The sequence below is a fragment of the Athene noctua genome, chromosome 2, assembly GCF_965140245.1.
Source record: "Athene noctua chromosome 2, bAthNoc1.hap1.1, whole genome shotgun sequence".
Lineage (NCBI taxonomy): Eukaryota > Metazoa > Chordata > Aves > Strigiformes > Strigidae > Athene > Athene noctua.
This window is the reverse complement of record NC_134038.1, coordinates 137,777,603-137,796,372: the sequence shown is the minus strand read 5'-3', so window position 1 is coordinate 137,796,372 and position 18,770 is coordinate 137,777,603. Positions and strand designations below refer to the sequence as shown.

Here is an 18,770-nt window from a genome sequence, read left to right as displayed (position 1 = left end):
TGCTAATGAATAAACAATAATCAAGATGTGTTCATAAAAAGTGAAATTTTTTCATTGTAATATATATTATTCTGCATTTATCAACAGTGAATTTCCCCAGCTATGGTGTTCTTCATTCAGCAACCTCTTCAGCTCTGGAGCTTATTATTGCTAAGAGTAATACCTACCAGAGAATCAAAAATTACAGCTACAGCTCCTTAAAAAGTTCATCGGGTTCATCAGTTATGGTATAAAGCAGTTATAAAAATAAAACAGTTTTATTAATAAATTAAAAAAAACAATTTTAACTGGATCCTCCCGCCTTGTAAAAGGAAGTCTGGTTGAACATACAATATGGATTTTATAAAGTAGTTAAGAAAAACATTCATGTTGAATGACAGTGTGACGACTGTTGGCCTAACACAGGAAACAGATAACTGCAGAGGGAACTGCAACTTTGTCTGTGGTGCAGATTTCTTCCTACCAGGAACTAAGCATAGCAGAGAGTGTTGCTAACCACCTTCAGAAAAATTCATAAGGAGATGAAAGGGGAAGTAAATAAATCTAAAAAGACAGGACTAGATTCAAAGTTAGAGGCTTAATGAACTTCAAGATCACCTAAAACAGGAAAAGGTTCTTTGAGATACCATCAGGCAAAGAGCAGAGATACATTAGTGCTCTTCTCTGAGGAACACATTAAACCAATAAAAGATTCGATGAGTTTCAGGGGTGACTGCTGTGTATTAAAAATAATGTAAAAAAAAGACCAATAAAGGGCTATTTCTGTCCAAAAAGTAATTATTTGCACTTAATAAACACACATCAGTATAGATATGTGAAATAAAAAACATGCTTCTTCGGTAAATCTATCTTTAGTGTAGATACAAGCTTCACTAAGGCAGTGAATCTGAATGGGCACTTTGATCTGAATGGGTAACTTCAAGGTCACAAAGCTAAGGCTGCATCATACAGAGGCAAAATACATGTTGTAGCAGCTGATGGGATTTTTGCAGTGGGGGGCAGAAGGGCCAGAAGAGTAAGAGGGATGATAAAAGTTTTATTTGGTTACCCATTATACCTGCAACTCCTTCAGAACAAGAAAAAAATGGATACTACAATAGGACAAAACCCAAGAAATTGCTAAAATAAAGGATGAAATTCTTAGATACCATAATTCACAAATTTCTAAGAGTCTCATTAAAAGTGAATCTTGCTCATTCTCTTAAATTATTGAAAGAAAACAGTGAGGATAATCCCCACATTACAGATCTGCTCAGCCTTCATTTATTGCTCGATATCTGAAGTTGTGAGGTTTTAGATCTAAATGTTATCCACAAAAAAAGTCTTAAAGCAAGTCAAAGCCTTCTAAACCTAGTTAATGCCATATCTTTTGAACCATTTGAAGTCTTCTTTGCTAAGTAAGGGTAATTAGCCTGTAGCAGAGAAACTCCTTCCAACCACCATCTCCCAAGACACCACAAGATGTCTTTGTTTCAAGAGCACTTTGTGTTGCATTTGCTCTGTTAAATGAATACTTAATAAACAACAAATAATCCCTCTCAAAACTGCAGTAGGCATTTGTGGTAAATGTGGTCTTTGATTCATTTATTACATCAAGACATTTGTCAGTAAAAGACTAATCAAAGTTTCCACTTCTATGTGCTTATGTGCATGCATGTGTACACGTGTTCAGAGGTCTTTCAAAAAATCAAAGGAGATTTCATGACATTTTTATGATATGTTTAATGACAAACATAAACACAGACGAGCATGAGCTTCCAAAGCCCTTTCCGGAAGTTATTCCTATATTCCAACAGGTCGTCATATAAACACTTGGCATATATTCCTTGTAAAAATCATAGGCTGTTACTTATATCAACTGTCATTTCATTTTATTAATCTATTGGTTATAATGTGCCTAGACAGCTTTGAGGAAATTCAGTCATTTGTGATGAACAGCTTCATGTGCTACCACCAAAACTATGGAATGTTATTCAGTAGATTTGTGGGGAAAATAGTGATAATCCCTAATGAAAACATATCTGTAATACTTGAACCAGGAAGTAATAAAATCAATAAAAATAAAATAACAAAATAAAATAAATAAATAAAACTGATAAAATTTAGTGGGCTCAAGATATTAAAGAAGAATGCTTATTAATCAAGCAGTACTGACAAAAAGCTTTTTCCTGATGGCTTCTAGTTTTTCTGCAGGTGCTGTTAATTCAGCATTTGCCTGGGCCAATGCACAATGTTTTGGCTCTACCACAGAATACACTTTGAAAAAGACATACAACATAGATATGTTAGACAAGAAGCTGGTCACACATTTACTGTAACAGTTACAAATTATTCCTGATGAAAGACTTTCAGATAATCCTAGTAGTCTCTCATAACATATATTTGCTTTAGAGCCATCTTTCTACACAATAGACACACATGCAGAAATTTCTGTCATTACTGACCTAAAGACCACAGGAGATTTGATTATAGCCTATATAAGGATATCTTAAGCAGAACTGAATGCATCCTTAGTTGGTCTATTCTCCAACTAAAATTAAATTATATGTATCACTTTCATGGTTTTAGAATACAGGTGAAAATCAGACAGGCATCAAGATTGAGTAGATTTCAACTAAAATTGATTAGCTTTTTACTGTTTTGGAATTAAATGATAATGTGCTATAATACTGGGATGAATGAAGGAATCCTGCTGCCAGGTGCTCAAGAGAATCACAAGTGATAAGCTGTTTTACACTTCAGACAGCCAGACTCAGATGAATGTTTCAAGTGAAACATGTACATCTGGAGAAGAATATTCCCAACTGTTGCATCATAATGACAGCTGAGAAGTCCTGGACAGCCACACCTTTTTTACCACTTTCCACTACCAATAAATACATGTGTACATCCTGTCAAGCACTGAATACTTCCCACTTTATCTGTGGTTGCCATTACATTCTCTCCAGAACATTGAGATGAGCTTACCAAAATAATAAAAAACTTCAGTAACAGAAATTCTGCCCATCAGGGCTAGTCAAGAGAGGAACTGGTATGTATATACCTCATTGAATTTTACTATATTGATGACCCAGGCACAGAGACCAGCTGCTGCAAAGGATTCTGTATGAACATAATTTAGGTTGAAATCTGGATCCTTCAAGTAATGTTCCTTGACAATTTTCAGACAATTCTGAGGAATATGCTCCTTATCATAGCTGATTAAAGCTTCTAAGAAGTCATCAAGCTGAAAGAAGTTCCAGTGCATCAATCCTTTTCCGTTTCAGAGAATCAGAAGCTAATTCCTACTTTCATCACAAATGTAAAACTGGAATCCTGCACTAGCTTATTTTTTTTGGAAACATTATGCAGTACAAAGCAAAAATATTATTTCCTTCAAAAGCCTGAAGTATTCACCCTCATAGACACATTTTGTGATTTTATGATTCACTTGAGGAGTTTGGCAGAGATGAAATAAATATCATGAAATGCTGTCCCTTGGACTTTTCTTCTATTTTTGCAATTAATAAATCCCAGTGGTGCTTAGGCTCGCTTGAGTTTGTCACTAAGCATACACAGGAAAGAACAACACAGGGTCATATCTTATCCCCCTAAATTCAGACTGTGAGAAAATGAAGTTGTGATTTAGTTTCTCTTCCTCTGGGTCTCATTCTTAACTATTCTTTTCCTCTTTCATCTCAGACATTATGTGATGTCTCACTGATCATTACCTTTCCCATAAAGACTTTTGTGGCTTTCCAGCTGCGGACTTTGGGTATTTTCCCTTTATATGCCAGTAAAACCACTACTGCAGCAATAACATTGATTACAGCCATTGGTGGGTTGGTGAAGGCTTTCAGTTCTAACCTGAAAAAAGAAGGTCAGAGGAACAGGTGCAGAACTGTGCAACAACAGTGGATTTGTTTCACAGAAGCTTTCTGATTACCAGCATATAACTCTCAGCTTTCTGAAGACTTAATATTTTATGTGGTGAAAATGCTCATGACCACACCCCTTCTCCTGCTCTGCAATCGTATGTGCAACTTGGTCAAGTAGGGTGATGGGGAGTGTACTGCCAGGTCAGGTACGGCAGTTGCCAACCTGTTGTTTTGAAGCATGCTGCTCAAAGAAGATGGAAATTTGATGGTGCCTGGAAGCTTGGCACTGGAATGGCCATTTAATAGCCTTGAACTATTTGGACAATGAACAAATTTTTTTTTTGCAGACATCAAACTGTATGATCTTTACCTTATTAAGCGTGTCTAAGGCTGCTGTAGCGGTAATAAGAGCAGGTTCAGCCTTCAGCAGGTCATCCTCACATTCATTCTGTCTCAGATATATTTCTGAGATTGCTGCTACTTATTAAAACAAAAAATCTAAAGATTTATATTGAAAACTAGGACTATAAATCAAATCTGAACTGCTTAAGTGCTCACACTGAGTGTAATGTTGGTATATGCAAACAGATTTTAAAATCCAATCTTTTATATTACACATAAAAAAGGCCTCTACAACTCTTGACACTTAAGCAGGTTTATGCTCAGGTCTAGACTCCATCTGTTCTGCATGATGAGAATTAACATATCCTGTTTATACCATCATACCGCAGAAGTCAGCCTCACCTTTGTGCCTGCAAAGATCATGGAACAGATTCTCCTAGAAGCTACACTAAAGCACATGGAGGACAGGGATGTGATTCAAGATAGGCAGCATGGCTTCACCAAGGGCAAGTCTTGCCTGACCAACCTAGTGGCCTTCTATGATGGAGTGACTATGAAAGTGGACAAGGGAAGAGATATGGATGTCATTATCTGGATTTCTGTAAGGTCTTTGATTCACCACAACATACTTCTCTCTAAATTGAAGAGATATGGATTTGATAGGTAGACTGTACAGTGGATAAGGAGCTAGCCAGATGGTCGCATCCAGAGAGTAGTGGTCAATGGACTTGATATCCAGATGGAGATCCATGAGTGGTGTCCCTCAGGGGTCTGTACTAGGACCAGTACTGTTCAATATCTTTATCAATGACATAGAGAGTAGGATTGAGCGCACCCTCATTAAATGTGCTGACAACACCAATCTGAGTGGTGCGATTGACACGCTGGAGGGAAGGGATGTCATCCAGAGGGACCTGGAGGGGCTGGAGAGGTGGGCCCATGTGAACCTCATGATGTTCAACAAGGCCAAGTGCAAGGTCCTGCACATGGGTCAGTGCAACCTCCAGTATCAATACAGGCTGGAGGGCAAAGAGATTGAGAGCAGCCCTGCAGAGAAGGGCTTGGAAGCATTGATGGATGAAAAGCTGGACATGAGACAGCAATGTGCACTTGCAGCCCAGAAAATCGAACTGTGTCCTGGGCTGCATCAAGAGAAGTGTGGCCAGCAGGTTGAAGAAGGTGATTCTGCCTTCTATTCTGCTCTCATGAGACCCCACCTGGAGTCCTGTGTCCAGCTCTGGGGCTCCCAACATAAGAAGGACACGGACCTGTTGGAGTGGGTCCAGAGGAGGCCACGAAGATGATCAGAGGGATGGAGCACCTCTCCTATGATGACCGGCTGAGAGAGTGGGTGGTTGTTCAGCCTGGAGAAGAGAAGGCTTCAGGAAAACCTTATTGCAGCCTTTCAATACTTAAAGAGGGCTTAAAAGAAAGATGGGGACAGACTTTTTACCAGGGCCTGTTGAAATAAGACAAGGGGTAATGGTTTTAAACTTAAAGAGGGTATATTCAGACTACATATAAGGAAGAAATTTTTTATGATGAGGGTGGTGAAACACTGGAACAGCTTGTCAAGAGAGTGGTAGATGTCCCATCCCTGGGAACATTCAAGGTCAGGTTAGACGAGGCTTTGAGCAACTTGATCTAGTTGAAGATGTCCCTGCTCATTGCAAGGTCCTTTCTTTTTCAAAGGTCCTTTCCAACTTAAACTATTCTATGATCCCATGATTCTAAGAGGTGGTGGGCCAGACCCTCAATAACAGCTGAGTTTTGCAGTGCCGGGACTTCCATAAGGCAGCCACTGCTCACGTCAGTGAAGCTCCTATACGCTCTGTGTTAGCTAGCACATGCAGCTGCTCAGGAGTGAAGCCTTGTATGTAGTGAGGATAATGCGATAAAGAGCCAGAGGCGGAGGGATGTGCTGGCAAATCAGCTGTCTACAATCATTAGAAGTTAACAGGCTTCTCAGTGACTTATAACCTCATATTGTATCTGCTATTTCTACTAAAGCAGTAGGTTAACCTCTGAATAGCTAGATCACATTTATTCTCATTGCTCCAGAGAGAAAATTTGGTATACAAAGTTCCTTTCTTTCCTGCTGTTCTGAACCATGAAGCATCCCTGCATGTTGCTCTGCCCTTTCAAGGACAATAGCATGAGACAGGAGATGGAAACCTGCTGACTACCCCCTTTGTGGAGAAAACACACTGAGACTAAAAGAGATGAATAGGAAACAGAATAGCTTTGGATTGGTGTACCAGAAACCATTTTTGTTTGTACTTAATGGATGAATGTCTGCATCATCACAAAGAATCTTTTATCTGGGTTATTATAACAACTGGATAGTCTCCATTATTCTCTGTTGCTCAGTTTTACAAACTGAAGTAAGAAGCAGGTACTGATGCTTTATCTGCTAAAAATGGTTTATACTTCAAATATTCACTTTTCAAATTCTCTTCTTCACAGGCTGCTCCAATTCTGGCCTTGACAACTTTGCCCTATTCTTATTATAATATTAAATATATGTGCACTTAACCTAATGGACAAGAAAAAAGTTTTATTTTTGGCTTACTAAAGAAAATATGGCACTTCCACACAATTTTGGTAGTGCTCACAGATAGATGGTGGAAGGAATATGGACCTCTTAAAGGCCAGTCCAGACTAAACCTCCTTGGTTAATTAACTAACTATCGCTTAGCACAATCTCCTCTCCTTCAGGGTAATGGAGGACAGCACACTACCATCACAGTGTTGTGAGAGGACTATGCGACAGCCTTATACAATTTCTGTTCATTTTTGTGAGACTTGTGTGATGCTCAATTTCTTTCTTGCATAGAACACTACAACACAAAACTTTGCAAGCAATGCTTTCTTTGCCATCTTGATATCTAAGGACATAAAAGAGAGGTACAGCTGTAAGAAGGGTAATGTATATTTATGTATATATTTTCTTCTTCTAGACAAGCTTTTAATATCTCTTGCTGAAAAATTGCTAGTTTGAAGACCGTCCTAGTAAAAGTACTACCAGCCTGTGTTCAAGCATGTCTGTATGGATGTGAAATACCACCTATCTGTATGGATGCTTGTGAAGAAAGGACCCTGTAAGCTTGTGAAGACACATCAGATAGTGAATGCTCCTGGTTGCCAACAGAAACCTGGAGATCACTGTGTGAGATAGATACAAAAAATTTAGAAGGACTCCTGTGTTTAGGATTCATTATATAATATTTAGGACGCAAAGGTGAGAGATTTTGTAATGCAGGATGGGAGACCAGGTAAGCTATCTGTACAAAAAGCTGGGGAATATCAGGGCAGTTTGTTACTTCTGAGGAGTTACAAACACAGGGGAGAACTCAACAGCTTATACTATTTCAGTAGGTAGCTTCAGGCATTTCATGACCTATGTTCAAATGCACAAGCTGGAACTAAACAAGAGATACATGGTGGAGAGGAAGTGAAAATTTTTCACTAAGATTTTGAGAGCTATGATCTTTAAAGAGGAAAAATTGTGGAGTGAGGAAATAAAGGGCTCCCTTTTAAAAAAAACAGAGAAAATACCAGGGAGCTTATGGTCAGTTCTAGTGATGCACTGGGGGTTTCTCTAACCAGTAAAATATTCCCTGCATTTTGGGGGTAAATATTTCACATTTGTCAAACCAGCTTCTATCCTTCGGTAAATTTGCCTTTTTCTTTTAATTCCTCAGTTCCAAGACTGAAATTGTAGGCCTCAACAAGGGAAAGAGCAGGACAAAAGGAGATAGCCTATTTGAAAACACTGCACCTATTTAATTTCAGGTTTGGAAATTAAATAGATATCAATCCAAGCAGATTTGTCAAAACGTTTATTTTGGTTTAACAGTGGCTTAGATCAGTGACTTTACATCAGCCAGCATTGGTTTTAAGTGAAATCTGAGCACCTCCACAGCTTTCTGCCATTTAATTATCTGTTTAAAAGCTGATTATGATTTCACTGGTGAAAATTTATCTGGCAGAGTAACCCTAGAGGGTGTTCTGTATCATCTGCAATTGCGTATTTGGAAGACTATCATACACATTTTTAAGGATACATTGCCTGGGGCTGAAGTTAGTTATATTTGGTGCGTCTTTCTCCTTGTACCTCATGCTCATCTCACTGGCTCATTTCCTGTCAGGTCTTGCTTAAACAAAGTCTAATTACAGAGAAAGAGGATATTACAGTGATCAAGATTTTAGTACTTGGATCAAGCACTATGCATTGGCAGTAACAAGCCTTTGTAAGAATTTAATATCCTAATAAAACATGTTTCTACAACTGTTGGGGGCACTTTCCATGTATATATTTATTACATGGGATGTAAACAGACACTGTCCATGAAAATAACAAAGATTAAAAGTCAATATACATCACATTACAAATGACAAGTTACTAATAAAGTTAAATATTTCCCCTATGTCTTGTGATGTAGGTTTTAGGATGAAATATTAGCCACATCATATTTTGTTAATTAAATACTGCATATACAGTTGCAGTTTTGGTTTGATTTATATTTTCTCTAACATGGTTTGAGACCCATGTTACTAAAATTAAGTTGAAGTGAAGAGTTTAGAACAGCTCCTTCTGTTAAAGTTTTTAAGGATGTAACCAGGTGAACAAGTACAGTACATAGTGCTTCTAACATGATATGGCCTTTTCCATTAACAGCTAATTTAAGTCACACAAGTTGCATTATAGTTCTGTCTCTTTTTTCTTATGCTTAGTTATTCTTTGCTTGCTGATGCCCAAAGAAAGCATGGACAATATAATTTTTTATAAGGGAGGAAAAATTAAACAGAGCAGATTGCAGATAAGCCTTAGGACAGTACTTCTCAAATCTACTTCTCCTCACAAAGAGATGAAGGAGCTTTTCATCTCTGACTCCAAAAGTTTGGTCCCCTTCACATCAATAACTTCTACAGTATAAAGCTCTTCAATAAATAGCTAAATTGTTAGAGAAGCTAGAGGCAGTGTGCCCTTAGCAATCAGACCATGAATAGAGAGCTCAAATATACCATGTAAATAAAGAACGCACTTCAGCTGAGGGAAGCAAATCAAAAAAGATGGTCAGTCTGGATCCATCTTTGCTCCTAATCCTCAGCTACTGTCACTGTCACCCATATATCTACACCACGATCTGCATGTTTTCTTCCTTCGGAGGGGTAGGTCCCATTTCAAAAGGCAATGGCATATGCATCTTCATCTGTAAACCACTCTGGCTGGCATCATTCAGAGCACACAAATGGCCAGTAAAATGACATCAGTATTAATGCCCACTATTTTAAAACCTTAGCAGTGTCACGTTCATAGTCAGACCCTTGTTGCTTACTATACAGATATGTATCTTCGCCACATTTATGGGGCATCCAGACTGACCCCACTTTTCCTGATGAGTCTGATCTAAAGTGACTTCCACTCTCCACCTTTTCTTAAGTAATGCTTCACTTTAAGGCAATACCTCCAAGATATTTACTGGCTTAATGCAAAACTCAAAAAACCCTTATAAACTCCAGCTTGAAATCTATAGAATAGGAAAGTCAAAATAATTTTTTAAAGGGTGACAAATTTTAATCAGTTGTGAAGAGTATTCACAAATTACTTAGCTGGAAGACGTATTCTCATTCACCAATTTTTCTTTTTGTAATAAAAATTACAGAAGATTAATGTTTAGAAACCATCATCAGCCTTATGAAATAGTTTTAGATTAATGTAGCACAAAATGACACTTTCATTTCCAATGAAAACATTTCAGAAGTGCAATAAAGCAATGAACAGGGGAGTACGGTAATCATTAGTATCATGTGCTGAACTTTATCCCTGAAACAAAGTGGCCCAAAGATGTGATTATCCCACGATAATCACTCTGTGTGTTTCACCTAGTAGTTTAATGAAGTAATTAGAGTTGCGTTAAGGGTGTATTTTGACCATCCAAATCCATCAAAAGCATATGGAACCAATACAGGAAAAGCACCACTGAAGAGTGTTTGGAAGGATGTTGAGCTGTTGAATCCAATTTGTGGAAGTTTAATTAATTGCACTATTTGGACTTTAAACTTCATAGCAATTTTTGATTCCTATATAAGATATAGATCAGCAAAAGGCTGAAGTCCACAATTAACATAATCCAGAGAAATATAAAGGTCCTTACCAAGTCTTCATTTATGTCAGTCTCAAAAATCACTTTTCCCTCAATAAAATTAGGGTGAGACACAAGGTCACTAGAAAAGTATTAAGTATCACCTAATAATAAGAAGGCTTTAAGAAACAAAAGAGAATGAAAGACTATTTTGATTGCTCAGACAGTATAGTCTTCCCTGTTAATTAGTATCTGAAAACTGTTTACAAAGTTCTTGGCAACCTGAAGTTTCCATAGCTCAAATCAGGCATTAACAACTCTTATGAGTCAATTAAAAATTTTTCTCTCGCCATATTGATAAACGACACAATGTACATCAGATCTCATATCAAAATACCAGAGTTGAATATGCTCTTCAGACTTTAGAGGCAGAGGAACTTCAGTTTATAGCATTCCATACTGCTGGTGTTTTATTTCAAAAACTGTGCTTATAACAGGAGATGAAAATTTTAGAGTCCAGATGAAATTATTTCTATTCATTCTGTGGTGAGCACTAATGCATGTAAGCTTCTGTGTTTTCAACATGGATGTTGATAACTAATGTTAATAGGCTGAACTGAGAGCAAAAAGAAGATTCAACACTGGTGACACATATTATTAGGAATGCTATTATAATCTTAAAATTCAAGGTTTGCACCTTGTAATATTACAGGATACTGGAATGAACTTCTGTATCAATTGAGTTGTTCAATTTACCTGGAGCCTCAGAGCCTTTAGAAATCTGAAGAGCTCAGAGATGACTCTCTGACCTTTACTGTATAACAAATAGGTCTGATTCTCAAGATCCACATCCATTAAATGCTTGAATGAGCTCAGTATTTATTGTTCTTTCATCTCATTAAAACAGCTAAAAGGTTGGGAAAAGGCATAATGTAAAGAAAGGTCAAGTGGTAATCACGGTGTGAAATGCTGTTACACATGTAAGTATAATAATTCTTTAGACTTTATGCTCCCTGGAGAGGAAGTTGTTCAAAACTGTTCACCTAAAAAGGTTTATTTTGTGCTAAATATAGCTCAACAGCACTAAATGGGGAATTAGACTGACCTTTTGCTCCTCTGCATCTGCAGTGGTCTTTTCTTGGATCACTTTTCTCAGTCTGAAACCCTATCTTAGCAATCAAAGCTTCAGCATCTTGATTTCTCAGTTGCAGTTCTGTCTCTTGAGAAGCAAGTTTGGATTTTAGATCTTCTACCCACAGGGCAAAAGGTAACGCGTTATTCAGGAGGAAAGGTCCTTAGGTATGGTCTGAAAAGATTATACCACATGAGCCCCAAAAAGCTGAACTGAAAACAAAACTCATGTTTTGTGGGTCTTAGTACTAAAAGTGTTCTCTTTCTTTTTTATTTTGTTTCCATTTGACAGCTGCTTCTTTGTAGCTCACAGAATTTTGTTGATAGAAAGAATTTACTAAGAACAGCCTAACTGCTCCCACCAGGGACCCCATAGTTCCCCCGAGACACTCAGCTGCTGAGGTTGTGTTTGCAACCAGGTGTCTCAGTGGTTCAACAAGGCCCAGCTGCAGCACCTAGTGAAGATGAAAATGTGAAAGCAAAAGGACATTATGGAAAACGCTTAGCAATCACTCTGAGCAGGTAATTCCAGCAGAGGTTTGCTGAAAGGTTAAGACAGACTCAGAATGATGAACAAAGACTACCTGTTAGCTTCCTGAAATAGCAATTTATTGCCTGCCAGGCGAGAAACCCATATCAAAACATCCAGTGACAGTATCTGTCCACGTATAAAGGAATTGTTTCAAATACCTGCAGTTTTATTCCCCCCCCCCGTCCCTACAAGCATTTTATCTGGAGCTATTCGTGATAAAAGGCTATATTTTAACCAGAGGGGCCTCTTGTTAACCTGATCTGGGTAGAGGTGATAAGACAAAGAGGAAGACAAATATTACAGGGCTTGAATTTTCATCACATGGAAAATGTTGAGGGGCAGTCTTGTTTGGTGGGCTCCTGAAATCTTACAAAACCTACAAAATCTACCTTTTCAAAATTTGGCTACATTGAGATGAGAAGATAAAGCTGTAATACTGAGTTGTAACAGATGACTGTAAAGATCCCAAATTATCTCATTTATTTTTCAATTTATTTGAGCTGATTTTATGTCTTTTTCTTTCTGAAAAAAAAAAAAAAAAACACTAAAGAGTGCTGCATTTTATATTATTGTGTAGAGCTCTAGAGTGCAGGATAAAAATGGTTCAGTGTTCAAGCACCTAGATAGATAGGAGCTGTGGCTCTGTCTGCTAGCACAGCATGCAGCATCTAAAATTGTCAAACTGCCTTTTGGTCAGTGTCAAATCAGAATTCAGACAGAAAGAGCATTTTAATAATTTACTAGCATGGGATACCATATTAAAGATGGACTTCAAAAAAACAGTCACCCTTCTCTGTTGAGCATATATTTTTGCAGGTCTCCAGGTGGCAAAGTGGGAATAAACCAGCCAGCTCCCACTATTAATCTCACACAGTAGCAACAATAGGCAACGTGAGACAAAGACTGCAACTGAGCATTTTGTTTGCAGTTTCTTATAAAAACATGCAGACTTTTTATTTTTAATAAAAAAATCACTTGACTGTGGCTTGTCTTCAGCATTTTCAAAAGGGATTATGGAACACGTGAGGGGGTGGAGTGGGGGAAAGGCTTCAAAGCAGTTTCCTCTCCCTTCTGTCTCTGCGGACTGACCAGCCACAAATGAACAGACAGAAGCACTGACTGGGGGTGAAATGGCACTAAGCCCTCAAGGAGGTGACAACAGCTGATGGAAAGGCTCCACACTTGTCCCTCACGCTTTCATTACCCCTCAGCTGGTCACTGGCCATGCAAAAAATCCCCACGTACAGACCTGCATCTTCTCTCTTCATGGCCTGGCTTTTACTGTTGCATCTGTTTCCCCTCCCACCCTTTTACTGTGGCCCCACTACACTTCCCTTCCCTCCAGACTTTGTCTTTGCTCAGATGGATGGACCTCTATTTACAAAGACAGGCTAAAGAGCTTCTACGCAAAGTAAAGAACACCAAACACCCCAGTTTCCAAAATTAGGCAATTTCAACAAAACACAAAAATGCCACCCCACAACTAATTAGTTTAATGAAAAGGTTCTGTGACAACTTTGTTTTATTTGCAAGAAACCCAGGATTATTTATACAGAATGAAAGAAAAGTTTGTGACTTTCACAGTTTACCTGGAAAGCTCCTGCATTCAGCTTCTGCATGCCATTCACAATCTCCCTCATCTGAGCTGGATGTGACAATGTGTCCTGACATCTCCTTGCTTTTCTTCTCTAGAAGGATCTTAGAAAGCATGATTTGCTCCAGAAAACTCTTTGGAGTGGTGTAATTGTACCAGCTCTCATTACAATTATATTTGGCACTCAGCATATTCACACTGGTGTGGGCATAAGCCATGAAACCACAAATGGAGTCCTGGATGAGTGGCTGAACATACCCAAGGAACAAGAACAAATGAAAACACAGGAACAAAGAAATGTTTCCAGAATTAAGTGTATCTATGTAAGTCAGAGAAGGTTACGTTTCTAAGGATGGTTTGTTCACAAAACTATTCTCCAGTCTATCCTAAACATAATTTTGTCAGCATGTAAAAACATTAAACCAAAATGATCCTTCCTCAACTTTTTTGCATATAAATTAACTAATTCTGCACTGGCATTCATTAAGTCTTCATCACTACAGAAGCTCAGTGCTTCAACATACTTTTAAAATAAATACTCCTAAAAGCTAAAACCAGAGATTATATCAGTCACTATACTGCTGTATGCAGAGTTAATACTATACAAATTTACTATTTCACCTCTGGAAATCCTGTTTAAGAAAAATCCTGTATAGGTTAAAGAAATACAGTAAAATGGTCACTCTAATCACACTGATCCCCACATGCCTTATGTATCATCAAATTCCTGTTCAGAGTAAAGTGCATTTATGCCATTAACTTCAGATTAAATGGAACTGGACTCCACGACTTATATTTCTGAAGTTGTACAAGTCCCTGCTTATCTCTGCTTGTCAAAGTCAGCGATAAACTAACATAACCTGTTACAAAGGCAGGCTTAGACTGCTGTGGAGCAATTCTGAAAGCTGAGTCTCTACATAGCATAAAATGTCAGAAAATCAGCAACCTTTCTGTACTGAGGAGACCTTTTATCAGTTTCAAGGGGTATTTGACTGGAAAAGTAGTTATGATTTAATGGAGTTCAGAGTCACTCCAAGCTGTGACAGTTGACACCCTTCCCTACAGTGCCACCCAGGCATCAAACCACAAAGTATACCTCCAGCTCCAAGCAAATCTCAGCACACTGCAGAAAGGATCCCAGAGCAGTCCTGGGGTGCCAGGGAGCTGAGCTGGGTGCCACACAGTACCGCATGGGGCTTCTCCCTCATCATAGGGAGGAAAGTGCAGCTGTGAGACAGGAATATTCTTTTCACATACTATATGATAACCAAAACAAGCTAGGCATATTTAAAACAGCTCCAGATGGTCATTTAGTCATGCATTTCTGAGCAAAAATGCAGAAGTAAAATGCTTGTCTTTATTCACCTCTCACAGCAAAAAGAGACTAGTTCCAGAACTAAAGCTCAAAGGTCCTTTTTCTAAATTTTTTGAAAACTGAACTAGCAAATACAAGATACTACTACACTAATTTGAATAAGAGTATACTTCTCCAGGATAAAGGTGAAATAAGAAACACCCAAAATTAATTTTCGTTTGTTTTAAAGGACCCTATCTACCTATATTACTATAATATACATGTCTAAGCAAGAGTATTGTATGCAAAATTAACAGGGAAATACTAAGGAAACCCATTTAAACTCCATCATTGTAACTAACTTCCATTTTGTCCTCTGTGACTTCTAGCATGCTTAAACTTTATAATTTGTGGAGTCACATCTCCCTCATTTTAATGATTATTTATTGCATTCTGTACAAGATGAACCCAGTTCAATTAATCAAGGGAAGCCTAAAAATCAATTAATATGAATTAAATGAGCTACACCAACTCTTAGGAAAGTCACACATAATTTACCAAAGCATTGTCAATAATGCTTAGGGAACTTTGGGAAAATTGCTCATGAGTGGCTGTTGAGGCAGCTAAATGTTTTAAGCCTACATCATTAATATTACAATCAGGTTGATGCAGAAAGACTTGCCATTTTTCTCAGTAAGAAACCTCATTATTTTCTCGTGACTTTTAAAAGCTAGTTTAAAAGAATACTTATTTCACCTATGATTACAAAAACAGAAATTAAAACAAGGACTAAATAAAGAATGATTTGCATTTAGAGAAAGCAGAAATAAATTGCTTTACAAATCAAAAAAAAAATCAGAACATCATTAGTTGAGGCAAAGCTAGCATACATTCATCTCTAAAAAATTGTTTGTAAAAGCAAGGCTAGTCAGCAGGAATGGACATTTTATGCAGATTTGAGCAGTGCTTGGCTTTCCGCTGAAACGCATTTCAGCCTTTTTCTCCTTTTTTCATTGTTTGTGACACATACGCACCCTGCAGTACAGCTCTTCCTAGCAAAAGACAACCTCCTTACACATGATCCTTATGAGAGGTCTCTACTCAGCAGCCCTGAAAAGCCCTCTAACAACAGTTTCATTTGTAAATCAGTGAGGGAAGAAGTGGGTTCCGGTAGAGCTGGAAGTGGCCTGAGACAACTTGTCTCAATGGGGCAAAATAACTATTGTTATCGAGCTTAACAAAATGGCACAGCATGGGAGACACGCCGAGCCAGAGAGCAGCTGGTTGTAATTCACACTGGTTTTCAGAAAACACTAATCGTTCCCGAACAGACCTCTTTGAGGATTGGTCTTCCCTGCATTTTCAATTTGTCACTTTCTCTTATGATAAGGTCAGCAGTGACAGCACTTCCTGACGTTAACAGCTGTGGCTTTTAAAAGGGTCATTGTGGAACTACTAATTGCAGTAATTTCATTAGCATAAATTATTTATTCTGCCATTCATTTATCTCCAGGTTGTTTTTTTTTTTTTAATACTACATTGTACTTTTCAATATATGCTCATTCAGGGTTGTAGGCAAAGGAAATTATTATTGCTAATTTAGCCTTCTTTATTAAAAAAAAAAGGAAACAAAAAACAGTTGATGCAGTAACAAAATCTGATTTAACTGCAGTTCACTAGAAAGCATAAAGTAGCTTGAAGCCAATAATGAAGATTAGGCTGGTACAAATCAAAACCATTCAATAGTCCTAAAGACTACTGAGCAATAAGCCTATATACAATCTGAAAGAAAATATAAGGGTGAAGTCTGTTCATTTGTATGCAGTCTATTCTAGGCCTTGGCTGACTGACTTTTAAGCATGCAAAAAAACCCCAATACAAGTTACAAATAGAGTTTAGACAGGAGTTTTGCCTGTGTCCTCCCTATAACTTTCCTCAGGATGTAAAATAAGTTATTACTAAATTGAGAAATCTTAACTCCTCATAGTTAAGTTGAGCTAGCTGAAACTTGCCAAGCAAAGAGCAAAAAAGACAATGTCACTGATCTTGAATGCATCCTGCAGGCAGTTATCAAAACTGAGAATAAAACCAAGCTGGTATTTGTCTGAAGGGGGTGGGGGGGACAGTGGGAGTTTAAGAGGCAAAGGGAGAAGGCAAAAAATGTTACTTCCGGCTGCTTCTTGGCCATACCAGATGTTGTAAAATACTTTGCAGTACGATAAACTAAGAGCATAATGAGTTTATCTGCGGTATGCTTAACAGCTTGCGCTGTTTGGTGTTAAGCAGCTGAGAAGCAGCATAACAAGACAGCAAAAGCAAGGCACTCAAAGGAGATAGCAGAGATGTTCACTGCTGTTATCTTCAAAGGGATGGATAAAACAATCCTCATTCTTTTATTCTGTACTCAGTGCTGATATGTGACACCAGCTGAACGTAAGGGAGATTGCCTGTCATGTTGAATATAGAGACAGAGATACTATTTTAAAATACTGTAGATCACGTTTTATAGCAAATGAGGTATGAAGTCACTTTTTAAAGTTTGTTAAGCTCAGTACATGGACCTCAGAACTGCTGCACAGTGTTCTTTTGTTGTGATATTTTAAAATTAAGTTTAGCAATTTGAGTATTGAAACAGAAGAGGGCTCTTTCCCTTTCTTTTCTCCCAAGAAATCAAAGACATCCAAACTGATTAAATTTCTGATACTCTCCATTTCCCTCACACATCCTTGAACTCACTGTCGTGTTCTTAACCCACACACTGACCAATGTCCTTCTGAGTGAAAAGGGGCTCACGGGACTTATTTTCAACTAGCACCATAATTAAGCAGGATCCCTTGTTTTTTCTGTTCAGATGGTTTCACCCAGGGCAGAAGGGGCGTTCACAGCATCCTTCAGATCACATACTGATGCTGCACCTCACCATCTCCCTGCTGAGCTCAATCTGCCCCCCTTCTTTCCCTGGATAAACTGTATCTTCCAGAAAAGTGCCTAGATTTGGTTTGAAGATAAAGAGATAGAGAATCCAAGACTTCCTTCTCAACTCCCACAGCCACCATGAATTTTTCATCTTCTCTCAACACTTAAACCCAGAAATTTTCCAGGTTCTTTTAAAGCAATGTAGACATGATGTCATATTTGTATTGAAGTTTTAAGAGGGAAAAAAAAAGATCATTATCTTAACTTCAAGCTAGGCTAATTAAAAATAATCTGTAATATTGTTATACAGTGATGAACAACAACAACAACAAAATCTATCAATTCCTATTGCTGTATTTTTTTAAACTCTGAAAATGGACAATTAAGAGCTAAGCATCATTTATGCTCAAATAATCACTCAGCAATAGACCTTGCACTGCTCATCCTAAGGGACAGCATGATGATGGTACGTTTCAGAAGTTCAGTTGGTCCATGAGCCCTGGCTAACAAGATTTCTCTACTAAGAACAAAAAAAATCTTTGCTGAAATATCTAAAATTGAGCAAGTGAAATGATGTATTAACACACCAGCACGAGAGGTGAGAGGAAAGGAGACCACCTCCCATAAATCTGTGACAGAGAGGGGATGACAGACTGCAGTTAAGATTCCCTCTTTTTCGGGGTGGTCGTTTTCCACCCAGCCCCTCTCATTCTTTTGATATCCTAATACACCTCTGCAACTCTCCTGGCCTGCCTCCCTTTACTGTTTTTCTGTGATCATTCTCCCTTCACCTCCCTTTTACTCCTCCTCAGACTCTTTGCTGTACACCTCTCCTACCTTTCCAGTTCAGTTTTGCTTTCTTCTCTCTTGAGTTCCCCTTCTCTCCCCCCACAACACTGTCATAGTTTCTCTGTTATTTCAACACGTCTGTTCTGGGTTCACTTTTTCCATAATTTTGAAATCCTTCCCCTGTCTCCTCCTAATAGTTTTTGCATACTGCTGTCTTGTCTGTTGG

General features: G+C 38.2%; 1 pseudogene; it reads right to left on the bottom strand.

The window, feature by feature from the left end:
* LOC141956698 (dynein axonemal heavy chain 11-like) overlaps window positions 1–18,770 on the bottom strand; it is a 123,582-nt pseudogene that overhangs the window by 49,509 nt on the left and 55,303 nt on the right.